The 19,891-nt window shown below is 34.2% G+C and overlaps 1 pseudogene; it reads right to left on the reverse strand.

Moving 5' to 3' along the window:
• Nucleotides 1-7,320: 7,320 nt before the first annotated feature.
• Nucleotides 7,321-8,416, reverse strand: LOC112858807 (protein MEMO1 pseudogene; annotated as a pseudogene).
• Nucleotides 8,417-19,891: the final 11,475 nt, after the last annotated feature.

A 19,891-nucleotide genomic window follows, 5' to 3' on the forward strand; every position in this document is an offset into this window, starting at 1 on the left:
GGCAGAGGACAAGAATAGACACTTTTCCATAGAAGACATTCAAATGGCCAATAGATACGTGAAAAGATGCTCAACATTACTGATCATCAGGGAAATACAAATCCTAAGCACAATGAGATATTACTTCACATCTATGAGAATGGTTATTATCCAAATGACAAGAAATTACGAGTGTTGGAGAGGATGTGGAGAAAAGGGAACCTTTGTGTACTGTTGATAGGAATGTAAGTTAGTACAGCCATTGCAGAAAACAGTATTGAAGTTTCTCAAAAAATTAGAAATAAAACTACCATATGATCTAAAAATCCACTTCTGAGTACTTATTGGAAGAAAACAAAATCAATATCTCCAAAAAATATCAGTGCCCCATGTTCATTACAGAATTATTTATAATAACCAAGACCTGGAAACACCAAAGTATCCAAGAATGGATGAATGGATAAAGAAAATGTGATATATATAATTTATAATAACATGAAAGAATTTATATTAACATGTATATAATTTAGACACACAAAACGGAAATCCTGCCATTTGCAACAATATGGATGGACCTTGAGAACATTACACTAAATGAAGTAAGTCAGAAAGAGAAAGAAAAATACTATATAATCTCACTTATTAGTGGAATCTAATAAAAAATTCCACAAAAACTGAATCCATAGGTACAGTGAACAGACTGCTGGTTGCCATAGTCAGGGGGATGAGGGATGTACAAAAAGGGTGAAGGAGGTTAAAAGGCGTGAACTTCCAGTGATAAGATGAATAAGTCTTGAGGATGTAATGTACAGCATTGTGACTACAGTAAACAATACTGTATTGTATATTTGAAAGTTGCTCAGAGAGTATATTTTTAAAATTCTGATTACAAAAAAAAATTATAATTATGTGTGGTGATGGATGTTAGACTTATTGTGGTAATCATTTTGCAAAATATACATTTTCAAATCATTATGTTCTATAACTAAAACTAATACAATATGTCACGATAAAAAATGGGTTACTGAATAGAAAAACAAAATTAAAATTTAGCTGCAACCAAAGGATCTTTTATACCCTACAAATATAGTTGTACTTTATTCTGCAGGAAAGAGAAATTTTAAAAAGTAGAGTGGTTAAGTCTACAAACACATAAAAAATACATTTCCCTGATATAATTCAAATGTAGGAATGGGAGAGATAACAATATGGAGAACTGGAGACAAGTCAAGCAATAATTTGCAAAATATACCTGAGAAATGCAAAATTCCAAGATTTAGTCAGGGGTTCTTGATGAAGGTGAGGAAGGAGTTAATTATTTTTGGTACGAAATATTTGGGGAAATGGTTTTTATTTGAAGGAAGAAAGTTTAAACCTCGAGTCGGATTGCTTAACTGGAATTCAAATTTACCATTACTTACAGGAAGATTTTTAGAATCTAATTACATATTTGACTCTCAATTTCCCATTTATATATGAGATCTAACAATTTAATAGACACTTATGGTTTTATCCTATAGTTGTTCATGTCACTTCTAGCTGTATGACTTTCTATATTTCTCAACATAAAGAATAGTTATGCGGGGGCACCAGGGTGGCTCAGTTGGTTAAGCCACCAACTTGATTTCAGTTCAGGTCACGATCTTACAGTTATGAGATCAAGCTTTGCATCAGGGTCTGCACTGGGCATGGTGCCCGCTTAAAATTCTCTCTCTCCCTCTCTCTCTGCCCCTTCCCTGCTTGCATTCTCTCTCTCCCCCCACCCCACCCCTGAAATGAATAATTATGAAAAGGAATGGTTGCAGCACTAGACTAAGGAAATTTGGTCTTAAAAATAAATTTTTTAAACAGAAATAAATTATATATAATAAACAGAATTTGTAGCATGAGGAAAATTATCTTAGAAAAAAATGACTGCTGTTTTCATTTATCTTGCAAGACATCACACTATGGGTTTTCTGACCACCTATGTGGTCTCTAAACAGATATGTATTTTTTCTTATTCTTCCTTTTTTTGACAAAACAAATAATTATTGAATAAATAATTTTGAAGAACTCTTGACACTTGATTCTCTTCTCTACTTACAGTCAGTCTTAGTAATCTCATTTAGTCTCATGGCTTTTACAAGCCATTGCATACCAACTCCAAGTTAGTATTAACTTTTAGGTTCAGTATGTATCTCTGTCTAACCAGAGACAGAAGTTATCTAACTGCTTACTCAACACCTCTGCTTGACTCATAAAAACTTCAAATGAAATTCCTGGTACTTGTTCCACAAACCTTCTAGGTCTACAATCTCTCATATACCATTTCATGGCCGCCTTAGACCATTAAAAAAAAATTTCCTCAACTCGATCAAGTCTTTGTTCAAATATTACCTTTACCTTGAAGTCTACCCTCTTTACCCTATTTAAAATGGTGAACCTATATTCCTTAACCCCTCTTTACCCTATTTAAAATGGTGAACCTATATTCCTTAACCCCCTTAATACGTTTTAATAATTTTTTCCATGATACTTATCAACTTCCACTGCACTCTATCATTTCTTTATTTGCCATGTTTTTGTTTATGGTTTATATCTCTCCTGTTTAAATATAATCTTCAGAAGAGTTCATATATTTTTATTGTTGTTTACTGATATGAGCCAGACATCAGAAAAGTATTTGGCAATTATTAAGTAAATAACATTGAAATATACACCCAGTTTGCAGAATAATGAAGTGTCCATTTGATGGTATTGCCTTCATTGGTCTATAATGAGATAAAAATAAAAATAAAAATGTATGACAGAAGAATTAAAAAAAAACATTAAAAAACAAAATGAGACAAATAGAAAGTTGTTCTGAGTGAAGAAAAGGAAAAGAGAAAAACTCTGCAAGAAAAACTGTTCCTTTCTGTGTTCTCTAATATGCATGGGAAAAAATAAGTTCTCTGAGAGCTAAGTCCTGTAATGGAACTAAGGCTAACCTGACTCATATAGCTCGCTCTAGACTTGTTACTAGAGAATAAGTAATACAAATAATAATTATGTACATACAATAAATAAATAAAAATATTTCCTCAGTGATTATCTGTTGAAGCTTACATAATAATACACGAAAGTTGCATAGGAAAATGTTTATTGCAGAGTGTTAAATAAATCCCACTTATCTTTTATTTTATGTTAATAAAACCTGGGTTATGATGCTGTAGGGTTAAGAGAGTGGAAAGATTCTATGATGATGTGATGATTTCTGGCTCACCCAATGGAATTTTAGGAATTTTATATTGTCATTCAGCTGTCTTATTTCCATATTACATGTAAATGTTTGCAGGTGTATATCTAAAAGATAAAGACCTTTAAAAAACAATTCCACACATATATGTTCACACATATAGCAGTTACAGCTGTTATAAAGTGAATATATAGAAAATATATGTAAATATAAAAATATAAAGAAAAAAATGACAAAGTCAAATGGCCTAGGCAAACATTGGCTCCTTGTGTTGGAGATGACCAGAGATTGTTAGCAACTAACTATGTTGAAGAGTTACTGCATTCATTGAAATTCTTACTGATAGGAAAAGATACCGTAAGTGAATTATATCAGGCCAAGTATTCCAAAACACAAAGCCAAAAGGATATATATTCTCTCTCTCATAGAAAGATAGACAGGCAGACATATGTGACCTGGAGACCTAAGAAATATAGTAATACAGTTCTGAGGAACAGAAGGCTGATAAGGTAAATGCCAGTCTGAAGGCAGGAGAGGACTGACTTCCAGGTCACGCAATCAGGCTGAGAGAGAAAATTCTTTCTTACCCTGACTTGTTTTATTCAGGATTTCAGTGGATTAAATGATTACTACTCACAGTGGTGAAAGCAATCTGCTCTCCTCAATTTACCAATTCAAATGCTAATTGCATCCAGAAATCCCCTCAAACATACCCAGAAATAACGTCTAGTCAAATTATCTGAGAACCCAGTAATTCAATAAAGTTGACACATATAATGAACCATTATATGAATGATTAAAGATTTTAGTGGTCACCACTGGATAATAATACAGTAGTTACAAATTGGGGTTAGAATCAGTAACACCTAATTATGGCATTGTTCGGCTTTATTATTTTGGGGGTCATCAGAATTAGTTCCGGATGGATTAACATGCAAGTGGGAAAAAAGAAAAAAAAAAAAAAAAAAAAAAAGAAACCCAACCAGAAGAGTACTTAGGCAAAGGAAATGAAGTGAGAATAATTAACACCACTATTCATCAACATTCTGCTAATACTTATTTTTAGACTTGTTTGAATTCAGTGACTCCTTTTAAAGTATATCAACAATATGTATTAAACTACTATATTTATATCTCTATATATAAATGAATCAGGGTACATACTCAATATTGTAAGTTCACACAAAAATACAAAAGTGTCTTCTAGAATATCACATTAGTACAAGAGTTTGGATCAGAGAAAATTTATTTAGCTCGAACCCCTTTACCATGGTACAAACACCACAGAGCTGGGATAGAAGGTAATATGAATTGTCACAAGTAAAATCTAGGGAGTTACAGGTCTAGATGTTATCAGGACTGAATAGATTTAAAATCAGTTGCACTAGCATCAAGTCAATTAAGTCAAATTGGGTCATAATAACAGTAAGGTTAAGCTGATTTTAACAGAAGGGTAGGGATCCAAGTAAAGAGATTCGCCATAGAAAAAATAGAACTTTAACATGAGTATACAAAAGTCTTCTTTAGATGAAAAATATACTAGAATCAGCCCGAACTCTAGGTAAAAGTTTTATTTACTTCCAGATGCTTGACGATTTGGTACAAGTCTGACTTTTCTATGAGGAAGAGATTGTATTTAAACTTGAATATCTCTGTCCAAAAGAAACACTATGACCAAGAGTGGCAAAAATGTCACTGATTCCCATAAACTTTGTGTTATACCCGAACCAACATATTTGATTCAGTATTGAGGGAAAGATCCATATTATTTAGTCATAAGATGTATGCATGATTACACTAGCAATGTTAAACCAATTTCAAATAAAGTTCAAAGTTCTACATTTTCATATAATACAATTAAAGTAATTGAATATCTAAAAATGTCAAAAATGAAAAAATCCTATGTTTAAAATAGCAATAAATTTTCCTTTGTCCTTTATTATTTACCTTGCTTTATACCTGTCATTTGAATACAATTGAATAAAATAGAAAATATTAAGTTAAATGATAGAATGTTTGGAAGAACATCAATAGTTCTAACTTAGCTCCTTCACTATAGATGACTGGTTGGAATCTACTAGTATAATTCCATGTTGACAGTATGATCACTCTTTGCAATCTATGAGGAAAAGAATTACCTCTGTAACTATATAAATAAGCCAGTACTTTGCAATTCCAAAGAAAACATTCATTTTCATCCCAAACTGATTATTATGTAGTCACTTCTGCAGAAAATCTTTGAAAACCAATTCAAAGGTTAACTAGTACAGTTGAATAAATTAATTTTTTTATGAAAAAAACTTAGAAGTTCTGCATTAATGACATATTTAAAATATATTATATATCCTTAAATTTAAATGGTCCATTAAGTAGATCATTACAAGGAAGGAATTCATTAATATGGATATAGGTAATAAGATCATTACCACAGATGAAAAGAATTAAAATTGCATGATTAAAGTGCTCATTAATGTACTAAATAGTATAGTATTAAAGAGATTACTGAACATTTCTGAAAAGTACATTTCATTTTAAGGAAATATCGTATTAGAAAATCTAGGGACTTTAGGCAATTCTCTAAAAATAGTTAAAATAGCCACCAAGATTAAATAGCACAGATTTTTTTTCCCCACAGAGAATAATTTACATCACTTCTCTACTGGAATAAAGCTAAGAGAAAATACAATAATGTAGATAGACCACAGACCTGGAAGTAGAAATGTGAAAGCAAATTCTAAATATCAAAATTTAGGTCTATAACCTTGTCCCAGGATGCCTAATCTTTTATTGCTTAACTTCTTTATCTTCCCATATTGTAATATATGAGGAATATATTATATATTTTAAATACTTGGAAGTTTTAAAAGTGATATACCAATGCATGTGAAAACAGCTTGGAGTTTTTCAATAAAATCTATAAAAATTACCTTTTTACCAATATTACTAGTATAGATCCATCAACAATTATTTAGGAGAATAGTGATGTATAAAATAATGAATGGTCTTATGAACTTAACTTATAAAAATACATTTTATTTGTTAACATTCTTCTCTATTTGTCAGAGAAATAGAACAGGATATAGATATAAATAAAGATTTATTTTAAGCAACTGTCTCACATGATTATGGGGGCTGGCAAGACAAAAATGTGCAATTTACATCTAAAGACTATAAGGCTAGAGATTCAGGGATGAGCCTATGTTGCAGTTAAATTCTGAAGGCCATCTGTCAGCAGAATTCCCCCTTGCTCAGGGGAGGTAAATCTTTTGTTTTTTTCAGGACTTCAGCCTATTGGATGAGGGCTTCCCTGATCACTGAGGACACTCTGCTTTACTCAGAGTCCCCGGAATGAATTTTTCTTTTTGAGTTGTGTAGCCCTTTATATTAGCAACTCAAATAGAAGGTGTCTATTGTACAACACAGTAGTAATTGAAGATAATTGGGGATTTATTACATTCTAATACCGATCATTTGCAAATGCAATTTCTTTATTAAAAAGCTTCCACTTTTTTTTTTGTTTGTGTACAATTTGCAAAACTATTCTGAGAGCGGAATTATGTGGACCAGTGTGCAAAGAGTGCAGATTTAGGATATGGTAATGGGGGCACCTGGATGGCTTAGTCAGTTAAGGATCCAACTCTTTAATTTCAGCTCAGGTCATAATCTCATCGTTGGTGAGTTCCAGCCCTGCGTTGGGCTCCATGTTAACAGCTCAGAGCCTGCTAGGGATTCTCTCTCTCTTCCTCTCTTTCTGTCCCTCTCCCACTTGTATTCTCTCTCTCACACAAATAAATAAATTAATTTAATAATAGGGTAAATGATTTACAAGTCACTTTAAAAAAACTATCACAATTGGGCCTTTATATTGTCATTTTTTTTTTACATTGCCATTTTTGTTTGTTTATTTTTACGTTTATTTATTTATTAGGGGGGAAGAGACAGATGGAGAGGGAGAGAGAGAATCTCAAGCAGGCTCTACACTGTCAGCATGGAGCCCCATGTGGGGCCTGATCTCACAAACCTTGAGATCATGAACTGCGATGAAATAAAGAGTAGGACACTTAACCATCTGAGCCACCCAGGTGCCCCATCATCTTTTTTGATCAAAATATTTTTATGCCAGACTTCCTTCCACTGCCCTAAACTATAAAGTATTTTTTAATGAGTTGAAATTAAGGAAGGACTACTGCTACTAGAAAAGAAGAAAGTTCTATTAGTTTGAGATTCTAGAACCCCCCCCCCCCAAACCAGAACCAGTATCTTGGTTAGGGCTAGGCTGGGACTCCAGACAGAGAATGAGTATGTGCAGGTGGCATCTCTGGGGATTCAGAGCTTGAGTGGACCACGAGTGTTGCCGCTGCAAAATTCACTGAACTGTCTTGGCAGATTCTACACTGGCTTGACTGGGCATAATTCAAATAGAAACAGCTCATATTCATTCCATTTTTCTGGAGCTCTGTGATAGCATTTAATAACACTCCAGTGATATCTTCCACATATAGTATTATGCTATTTCTTCAAGTAATTGCTAATATAGTGTCTAACTGGTCTATAATACTCATGCCCATTTTATCTAGATATTCAATGGATCTATAAATCTTCTCCTGGGATTCATCATAGTAACTGTAACAGAATCTTTGGCTCCAGTGGAAGAAATCAGAAGAAACCACAAAGAGATTATTAGGATCTGCTGGGTATTTGCTGAAGAGTTTTCCAAATTCCTGTTCTTTTGATTCACTCAAAGCTCCAACTAGTATAGGAATAATAGTAAACTCATCCTCCTGGCTTTCCATGGCTTTACCCGTATAAGGCAAATGCATTTCAACACTGTGTTCATTTTCATGTGTCTACGGAGACATGTGTTCAAACATTCCTATCTTCCATAGTTCTCAAAAATCTTTTGGTCAATATGAAGGTCATACAGAGGTGTTCTCTATATATCCACACTGGAAAGTACACATCACAAGAGAGGCACAGGATGAGAAGGCATCAGGGTGAAAATTCTCCGGGCAGTAAATGGATCTACTTGTTTGTAAGCATGGGCAGCACAAGATCCACAGTACTGCATACCCTGCATGGGGTGCAATAATGGCTCTCGCGGCTCTTTCCATAGACTGTGCTTGTGAAAGCTAACCTCGCTGTTGAAGTCAGCTGCGGTCCTGAGGCTGTGTACTAGTTCCTGGCATGACAAGCTTCCCTGACCACCACTCGGTTGGACATATTGGTGCCTGTGTCGCCTACGGTGCAAGGGTGCAGGAGCATGAGTAAGGAGTCGGTAGTGGCAGGAACAACTCCAGGAGGGGACAAGACACCAGGAGCTCAGCACAGGAAGTGCCCACAGCATGAAGGAGAGCATCCCCGCTCAGGAGAAGGAGTAAAAGGAGAAGGCTGCAGCCCAACGGGAGGAGATGGCAACTGGGGGGGGGGGGGGGGGGAGGCAAGCAATAGACACCACAAACTCCAGTGACCTCCAGAAAATGGGGCCCCGGACTCGGGGCTGATCTCCAGCCATGGGTGATTCCACCGAGCAACCTCCACGGCCCCCATGCATTGAAATATTAATCTCATCCGAAAGACCTCACAGAAAAATCCAAAATACTGTTTGACCACAGACCTGAGCACCGTGGCCCAGCCAAGAGGATACAAAATATTACCCATCACATAAATTAAATATGATTATTAATTATGATTTCAACATACTATTTCTTCTTTTTTAGTTCCTAAGTTGTCTTGAAATTAATATTAGGCAAAACAGTGACCAAGTAAATAGTAGAAGATTCCCACAGTGTTTACACACAGTCTTTTGTCCTCATCAGTTTAAAGTTCCTATAAACATCTTCACACAAATAGAACACTTCAGCTTTCCCCAAGTTTTCTCTTGAACCACTCCCATCCCACATGCTTACATTTTATGACATCTTTTGGCTCCCATGCGTGTAGAACTTTCATTCAGGCCCACTAATATGACCTAGTTTTTTGTTTGTTTGTTTTTTAATGCAAGGTTTTCCCTCCCTTGTTGAATAAGTACATGCATCCCTCGCTGCCCACCAATGATAAAAATTCAATAAAGCCCCCTCCTGTTTAGCAGGGAGCCAAAATAATTATTACATTTATGTTCAAAGAAGAATGATATGTACCATTTACAAATTTATAGTAACAAATCACATGTGAGAAACTATATTACAAAACTAGTACTTGCAGTCAGTCCATCACTGGAGTGCATGTTCTGTATAAGAAACCCCTTTCCTTTTCCCAATATGAATGAATAGGACTCTGACTTGTTCAAATTAAGTATATAGTTCAACAACAACAAAAGAAACTTATGAAATTACCTGGAAACATGAACCCAAACAGATTGGAACAGATTGGTACAGAACAATGCACTTCTTAGATATGTTCCAGATATGTTAAACATATTGTTAAACTAACATATATAGTTCCATATTTTATATATATGTTTAGCATATATTATCTATATTTTATAGATAGTATATGTGACATATATATTGTTTTAACTAAACATCCTTTTAGTCATAATTTGTGAATTTGACATTTTGCTTTGTCTAATTACTTGATGTTTAAATAAATGCATGTGTATATTTATATACATAAAAATAATATAATGATGGCTAGAATAACTTTAATCATTCTACTGCCCCTCTTTAATTAATTGCCATGGCTCAAATGTTAAAAGTGTAGCTGATATCTTATATTAAATAAAGAGATTTTCCCCCAAGCAACTTTGCCAAAATGATCATTTTCTTCTAATCAGCTTAGATTGCTCCTTAACGCATATTCTCATATGCATTTTTATTTATTTTACAAACACCACACCATTGTTTTTCTAATAAAAACATGTTTTATTCACAACTTTACACTTACCATATTTAGCACTTCGATGCCAATTTATCCTGTGGCTATTTGAATATCAGGATGTGGTGACTTATTTGACTCTAATCACTGGCCAGAGGTGACCTGCATGATGTCTGAAGAGAGTCCTTTGAGAGTATAAATCACGGCATCTTTTTTAAACTGCCTGTATTGATAGGATGGATTTCAGAGAAACTTATAGGCGTGCTCCTTTTGCAAGTCTCTAATTACGCAATGATTAAATTGAAGCACAGGAAGCATAGGAAATCCGGTGGTTTTTCTATAATCACAACAATTTATTCTGAAAAATCTAGACTGTTCCCTGTCTCCTGACCTTTAATTCAATTTTCTTTTTTTAAAAAAAGTAATTCATATCACCTAACGACAAATTGTGTCTCTCTCACTCGTTGTTTTCCTATTATTTTAATTAACCTATAGAAATAAACAAAATGAGCAATTTTAAGTCATATTTTTATTATACTACACATGAATATCATCTGAAATTCCAGTAATATGAAATTACATAAAATTATAACAAAATCAACATTATTGAGTGTAGGAAACTATTGAATTTCTTAAAGGCCTTAATTGGAGATCTAAAGTTACATATATAGTTCAAATAAACTCAAAATAAATGTCATGCCTTGCAGTTGTTACCTTATAAAAAATATTTATGAGACCAGCTATTTTTCATTTAGAACTGAATCATTGTATATGATAGCATTTTATATATATAGTAATACAAATGTGAAAATATCCTCTCAATTTGAAAAATTTTGTGAGTTTTTAAGGAGACCTTTTGTCTTCCTTTTTTTAGATATAAGAAAATGAAGTTGGATCCTAACCTAATACTATATACAAATACTAACTCAAAATGAATCTATGACTTTAATGTAAGATCTAAAATAATAAAATCTTAGAAGGCAGGAGGACAAAACTGCATGACATTGGATTTGACAGTTGTTTCTAGGATATGACACCAAAAACATAGACAATAGAAAATAGACAAAATAGACTTCATGAATAACAAAAAAAGTACGTCAAAAGATACTATCAGCACAGTAAAAAGGCAACACACAAAAACAGTAAAAATATTTGAAAATCACATATTTGGTAAAGGATCAATTCTAGAATATATAAGAAAATCCTAAAATTCAACAACAATAAAAAATAGCCCAATTTAAAAATGGGCAAAGGCTTGGACAGACATTTCTCCAAAAAAGATATACAAATAGCCATAGGCACAGAAAAAGATGCTCATCAAGATAAATTAAAACTCCAGTGAGAAACTAATTCATACCCATTAGGATGGATACTATCAAAAAAAGTGGAAAACAACAAATAGTGGTAAGATATGGAGAAATTGGAACACTTGTGCATTGCTAGTGGGAATATAAAGTAGTACAGCTACTAGGTAAAATAGTATGGCTCTTCCTCAAAAATTTAAAAATAGAATTACCAGATGAGCCAACAATTATACTCCTGAGTATATATACTGTAAACAATTGAAAGCACAGTCTCAAAGAGATGTCTGTACACCCATGTTCATGGTCACATTATTACAATAGCTAAAAGGTAGAAGCAACTCAAGTGTCTATTGACAGATGAACAGATAAGCGAAATGTGCATATACATGTGATGGAATATTATTCAGCCTTAAAAAGGATTATGGTGCAACATGGATGAACCTTGAGGACATTATGCTAAGCAAAACAATCCTCTCCCAAAAAGGTAAATACTATATGATTCTACCTATATGAAGTACTCAAAGAGTCAAAATCATAGAGACAGAAAGTAGAATGATGTCTAGACCAAGGACTAGAGAGAGGAGGGAAATGAGTTACTGTTTAATGAATACAGAGTTTTCATTTAAAAGACGAAAAGAGTTATGGAGATGGATGTTGGCAACAACTGCACATTATAAATGTATTTAATACCACTAAACCGAACACTTAAAAATGGTTAAGATGGTAAATCTTATGTTATATGTATTTTACATGAATTGGAAAACTGGAAACAAATAAAATTATATATGGTCATATCAAAATGATTTGTCATGAAACTTACAAAGAACCTAAGCTAGAAAAAAATAAAAGCCCTAAGCAAAAGCTTGACACTTGAATTTGGATGTTAACATTCATACAGAGAAGTTCACAAATAAGTATACAACTTGGTGAGTTGTCACAAACTGAACACACTCATATAACTACCAGCCAGATGAAGAGACAGATGCTTCCCAGCAATTGCCGGAACCCAAGGACACCTTTCTTTATTCCCGCATATGCCACCACCTTTGTCCCCAGTCTCGGTGTCTCAGCCACTCCTGTGCCTGGCACTTCACTCCCATTTCCTGCAGAGTAGAACTGTGACAGCAGTCAAGCACACAACTGCAGGACACTCTGAGTTAGTAGGCAAGATGAATTCACTTTCTGAGAAGTGACCAAATGAAAGTCTACTGTCTTTAATTCACTCATGGCAGTATATCCAATAGCAAAGTACTCATTGCTGATGTTGTTTACTGAAACACTGTGAATTCCTTAGCCACAGCTATAGTACCTTCAGCTGGGGCCACAGAACTTGCTGCCCTGCTGTCATGACGTCTTTTCTCTGCCTACCTAGAGGACAGTGAGCAACAGCCAAGGTACACTTGAGTAGATTATTGCAGTCCCCCCTTTGCTGCTCAGCTTCTCAATATTAACCTAACTCCTCTATTAACAGGTAGGATAGTTTGATTCCCATCTGACAATGAAAGAGCAAAGACTGAATCAGATATTTTAAAAGTACATAAGTGATAAAAAAAAATAAAACCTAATACACAGTTAAGCAGTACTCAGTATTTAAAGAAAAATTGTTTTAATGTTTATTTTAGAGAAACAGAGCATGAGTGGGGGAGGGGCAGAGAGAGGGAGACACAGAATCACAAGCAGACTCCAGGCTCTGAGCTGTCAACACAGAGCTTGACGTGGGCTCATACTCAGGAACTGTGAGTGAGATCATGACCTGAAGTCGGATGCTCAACCAACTGAGCCACCTAAGATCCCCTAACCAGTATTCAGTACTAACATTTAGAGTGATTATGAAAGCCAGAATTGCAAACAACTTTTTGGCAGTAGTTGCACAACAATTAAATTCTTGTAAAGCTCCCAAGATTGTTTGTATGTTCACACATTTGCCCTAATCACAGGCCAGTCTTAAAGAATTCCACCTTTCACTGACTTTATTCTTCTGAGTTATTGTAAAGGAGTGAAAAATATCTGTTATGAATCTCCAGCTGGCACAGATAGTTCTTAGGGGAAGAAAAAATCTTGGAAGCAATCCCTTGGATATGCATTTTGGATAGGCAGCATAGTAGGTTGAATATTGGCTCTCAAAAGATATGTCTATTTCCTGGTCCTCAGAATCCATAGATAGGACTTTGTTTGGAAAAAGAAATATTTGAAGATCTAATTAAGTTAAAAATCTTAAGATCATCCTGGATTACCCAAGTACCCTAAATCCTATGATTTTACAGCCATGAGTGGGATAATAAGTGTTTTATAAGAGATAAAAGAGAGAAGACACAAGACACAGGAAGAAGAGAAGGTCACGTGAAGACAGAAGAAACTATTGGAGTTATGCAACTACAAGTCAATGAATTCCTGAAGCCATCAGAAACTGCAAGAGACAAGGAAGAAATATCCCTTAGAGCATTCAGAGGAAGCATGGCTGTGCAAACACCTTGATTTGGGATTTCTAGTCTCCAGACTGTGAGAGAATAATTTACATTGCCTTAAGCCATCAGGTTATGGTGATTTGTTATGGCAGCCCTCGGAAACTAATACGGGAGGAAAGACAGGGAGATTTAAATAGATGCAACAGTCAAGGGAATTGAGAAGAATGGCTAAACTGATGATCAAGACAAATGAGGGAAATATATATTTTATGCATCTTTTGAAGGTGGAAAAGGAAAGAAAGAAAAACACAGAAGGGAGGAAGAAGCAGAACAAGAGGAAATGTACACAGATGAAGGGTCAATGACAGATGTTCTAGGATGGAGACCAAAAGTCTTCATTAGCCACATGTTTCCAGAGAAATCTGTCTTCCTTACTTTGCTATCTATCCCCTCTGAATTTTAGTAAATATTATTACATTCAATATAAAAATTTAAAGTTGTATGTGTGTGTGAATTTGGGGTAAATTGGAAAAGGAGCTCTGACATCTGAATTAACAGGAATCAAGGCAGAGACCAGCGTAATAAAAACAGATACCCAGAGTATAAGGAGAATTTAAAAATACAAAATCTGTGAGAATTCACAGAAATATTAGGGAGTTTTTCAGACTTCCTATGATTTGAAATCACGCTGGTTTAACATTCACAATGTTAAATTCTCCTCCTGGTGCTTGTAGATTATGGTTTTATGACTGGCTAGCTACTGTCTCCAAATCAGATCTATGGTTACCAAATACACTTGTTTGCCAACTCACTCCGCTAGGAAGGTGAAATTTTACAAGACAGGGCAAATGTTCCACACCTATTACTTTCAGTGATATTCTACTCAATAGAAGGTAGGTGAGAATAAGAAAAAAATTATAGGGGTGCCTGGGTGGCTCAGTTGGTTGAGCGTCCAACTTTGCTTCAGGTCATGATCTCGCAGTTCATGAGTGTGAGTCCCACATGGGACTCTGTGCTGACAGCGCAGAGCCTGGAGACTGCTTCGCTTCACATTCTGTGTTTCCATCTCTCTCTCTCTCTGCCCCTCCCCTGCTCACACTCTGTCTCTCTCATTGTCAAAAATAAATTTAAAAAACATTAAAAATTAAAAAAAGAAAAAGAAAAAATTCTAGCAGTTAATCATATTACACCTGTTTAAATTCATAACTTCCCTTGTGGCACTTCTGAGTATATAAAACATTCAATTGCTATAGTAAAGATCTGATAACGAGGTCTCAGAAGGAACCATTTACTCTCAGTCAAATTAACTGTTGCTGACAGCAATTGTTTTAGCATTAACACCCCAAAACAACTTTATACACCCAGATGAAAAACTGTAATTAAGAACACTCCCTAGAATCCTATTTATTTAACTTTACATTCAAATGGAAAAGCATCCTTCTTTAAAAGTTTGTCTTATGTATTTTGAAATGATATTTGGGGAAAAGTATGATATAGAAAATTGGAAATTTGACAACTTTGTAACACGTTTTACTCAAATAAATAAGGTCAATTTTAGTATAATAAAACATGACAACAATCCTATAATACAACCTAGCTTATATCTCAAAATGTATCTTAAGTTTGCATATGAATAGGGATGTTCATCTGTTGAACAGTAATGTATATTTTCTTTACTTCAAGGTAAGAAATAGTATTTTCAACGATTTGCCTACTCAGTGCAATAAGTACTGTAATTTTCTACAGGAAAAACAAATACAGAATGTGACATCTTTAAACTCAATTAATACTATTGTCTAGTGAAGTTATGCTGAAATATTTTGTGATTTGAGACATTTTTCCAACTATGTTAGTGGTTTTCTTTTATTAGCTAAAAAAATGTATCTCTTTAGTTACTTATACAGTAGGTCTTGCCACACTGGTCAAGAAGGAAGAACGAAACAGTATTATGTGTTGAACATAAAACTATATTTGAACATATTACAAAATTAAACATCTTAGAGACATAAAAATAAGCTTTATTGACGTAGTTTAGATAATTCCTTTATATGGTCATTAAACCAAGCTACAGATTAGGATGCTTGGTGTGGTTACTTATGAATGGTTGGGAAGAGATTTTAGAACTATAGGAATATGGCTTCACAATAAATTTATGTTTTGCTTTTTTGAATGCATGGTAATAATTATTTGATTCATGGGGAAGTTTGATTCACAAGTCATATCATTTAGAAATAGTCCTTTATTCTTTGAATTTGAATTTATTTTCATTTATTTTTTTATTCTTAGTTCTTTGACCTTTTTTTTGAACCTCTTCTTTATTACTAATGCATTTCCTTCAACTCCTCTGCAGCCAACCACCATTCTAAACACCTTTGAATCCGTCATCATCCAAATTTTATTACACAAAACCCTCAAACTTCATCCTCCCACACTGAAACAAAAAACATTTTTTCTATCTCAACTTCTCAAATGTGTTACCCACAACTTTTCAAATCTTTTCTTAATCCCCCAATACATTAAGCTCTCAAGTTTCTAATAACTTTTTCCATGTTTATTCCTCACTTAGTCTTCAGTGTACCATAAATAAAATCATCCCTTTGAAAATACATTTAATTTGACCCCTTTTCCTCCATTTTATTCACCTGACAACATCCTGTATGAACTCAACCATGAATACATATACATATCAAAATATTTTGGAAGAAGCTGACAAAGCTGAAGAAACTCCTTTCAATATAAGATACTAATTTCAAAATATAACAGCTTTCAAGTCTTCTTAAATAATTTTGCTATAGCTTTATAATAATCTAAATATGAAATCTATACCTTTTCTCTTTGAAAACTTTTGTTCCCATTAAATACTTGAGTTAGTCAATCGCAACAGATTTTCTTCATATTTCACTAGGAATATAGAAACTATCCAATGAGGGATCTTCTGTCCTTCTGCCTCCAACCCTAGAAAAATGGGGGAATATGCATTCATCTTTACTTTCATACTGGCTATCACCATCTGTTTCTCTATCAACTTCCACAATGGTACTTTCTTTTGCCTTTTTACCGCGTTGACTTCTTTAAATACACTCTTTCTCTTCCATGAGCCATCTTTCACTCCCTATGAAATAATTCCTTAGAGCTTATAAACTTGCTCCAGGTTTCACTTTATCTTCAATCTTCTTTTATCTACTCCTACTCTATTTGTAATCCATTTGTCTATTCCTCTTCACAACAAAGATTTAAAAAGCTAACGACACAAATTTGAACACTCGACTCTGTACAACTCCTTGAATAAAAAAAGATTTCTCTGTGTGTGTGTGTGTGTGTGTGTCTTTTTTCATTATCTTCAACTATTATTGCTCAAAACTAAAACAACGTGCTTATCTTTTATCATTTTTCCATAAAGGACTATGGCTTTTTTTCCCTACCATTTAATACAAAGGCACTTAATAATTATTTGTTGGGACACCTGGATGGCTCAGTCGGTTAAGCATCAACTTCGGCTCAGGTCACGATCTTGCCATTTGTGAGTGCAAGCCCCAAGTCGGGCTCTGGGCTGACAGCTCGGAGCCTGGAGCCTGCTTTGGATTCTGTGTCTCTTTCTCTCTCTGCCCCTCCCCCACTTGTGCTCTGTCTCTCTCTAAATCTAAATAAAAATAAAAATAAAAATAAATAATTATTTATTGAATGAGTAAGTGAATGAATCAGTGTGTTTTGCTTTTTTAAAAAATATTTTATACTGAAATAAATGTATTAATTTGAAATAAGATATTTAAAGATTAAAATTAATTTTTAAAGCTTTATACCTCAATCACTTAAAAAAATTCATGAACCTGTACTCTTTATTTCATGATCTTCTGAGAAAATTTAAACAATAATACATTAACCATTCCAAAATTTGTGGGATTTTTTTTAAGTTTATTTATGTTGAGAGAGAGAGATAGTGAGCTGGGAGGGGCAAAGAGAGAAAGAAAGAGAGAGGGATAATCCCAAGCAGGTGTGCAGCAAGGAGCCTGATGTGAGTCTCCAATTTATGAACCATGAGATTATGACCTGAGCCGATATCCAGACTCAATCGCTTAACCCACTGAGACATCCGCCACCCAAAAATTTGTGTTTTGACTTTGTTATAAGGAAATTTATAAAATGAATTTATTTATCATATTTCTCTTCTAGACTTTAACACCTTAAGGTTACAATTTTAAATGTTTTCAACATGAAAATAATTTGTAAACTTTTATTTAATAATAAATTTATAGTTCTTTTAATAAAAATTTGAGAGTATATTTCCAGGAAAAAACTATTGATATAGAAAATATATTTTTAAAGAATGAAAACAAAGTTCGAATTAAATCATCGATCTTTACATTTTCTAAAATCCATATAACTTTCATATGATATTCATCCAGTTAATGAGCAATTAGCCTAAATCAATCATACTTCATATTTTTTCAAAACGCAAATTTTATTAAGAGAAATGCATTAACATTACAGATATAGCAAAAGTTGGTGGTGCCCTTCCCATTCTCATATATACTGATGACTTCCTAAGAAAGGCATCTGTAAACTTAGCAGTTGATATAAGGCAGGTAAGGTACCTTTAACTGATAATGGACAGAAACTGGGATATAGTAATATTTTCCCCTTAAGACAACACTGAATCTTGTTCTTTACTGTGTGCCACAGATTCCTAACAAAACAGAGACCCAATATCCCATATAGTTAGTATGCTCATTAATATATCTTGAATTTATTTTCTTCATTTCCCTTTTACATTTCTCCATTCTCCTACTGGTGACTCCTGCAGCTACTTCTCAAAAAGAATGCTTTTACTTGAGTCCTTGTTTTAAAGTCTGTGTTGGGGGAGAACCCAGACCAAGGCACTTGTTATCAAATACTACTACCAGTATACTCTCAGGATGGGATAGTGACAGTGCTGACCACATGTCAACAACTTTATTGAGGCTAAGTACAGTGTGTTGGTGTCTGGCATTTTTATGATAAAAATTAATAAGACTTTCACCTGTGGTGGGTTGTCATTAAGTACAAACAGAGGGGCTATACTGGACTAAGTAGTGACTCACATGCTTGAAAGATGGAGACAGTGGTTATTTGTATGATTATGAAATGCGTTGGCCGTTATTAATAGCCACAGAAACCCAATGGTGTGAAAACATCAGACTAAATTCAGCAAACTAACCATTTAGAACAAAACTTAAATGCCAGAGGATTTCAAAGCAGTATTTAAATAACTCTTAATGTTCTGCAGAGGAAGGGGTGACTCTATTCTCAATTAGTCCTGAGAACTGATTATAAGTATGAAAGAGTTAAAATGGAAACCAAGTACGCATTTTCTGTAAGTCTCCTATACTGAAGTGAAGACATTACAAGGAAAGGAGCAGACCTGAAGCAAGGAACTAAAATATTTTTTCTGTATGTGTTTAAGAAACTATTCTCAATATTCCTTGAGCCTTTGGGTTTGTAGGACCAGCCCCCTCACAATTCTAGAAGAGAACCTTCTTGCAATATCTGCACAACATTCAGTTGGTTTCACTTGAAAAAATTACCTTACAAGATGATGTCTGTCTGATGGTCCCCCCATTTCCCTACTTATTGCTCCTAAAACAGCTTCAGTATGGCTTAAGTAGCTATAACACCATCAGAGCAGAAGCATGATTATTCACCAGAAAGTCTATAAGGTATAGCTAATACATTCCATAAAGAACAGTGAGGATGTGCTTGGGAATTGATTTTGAAACTACTGGATGTGAACTCTAAAGCCAGATAAGTGAGCTTTTATTGATACACGGACATTATTAATTCAAGTAAATGTCTTTATATAGTTTTATATTCTGTTAGAATTGCTGCCTGAAACTTGAAAGCAATAATGGCATATGAGAAAAGAGATGATGAGAGAAATGGTGGCATCATCCATCCATCAGCAGTAAGGCAGACAAAATCACTACTATGATCAGCAAGACTGAAAGAGCAAATAGAGACCCTTGATTTACAGGGATCTGTGGTAATGGCTAATAGGGCATAGTATTCCTAAGGATCAAAAAGGTGTACGACCAAATATGTTTTTTGCTTCTTTTACTTATACAGCCACAAAATATTAAGAGCAGGTGAGCCAATGGCTAATGGTTACTACTGTAATAGAAACCCATGATGCCTAACTC

The sequence above is a fragment of the Puma concolor genome, chromosome B1 (genome assembly GCF_028749965.1).
Source record: "Puma concolor isolate L17-30 chromosome B1, mPumCon1.1.hap2, whole genome shotgun sequence".
Lineage (NCBI taxonomy): Eukaryota > Metazoa > Chordata > Mammalia > Carnivora > Felidae > Puma > Puma concolor.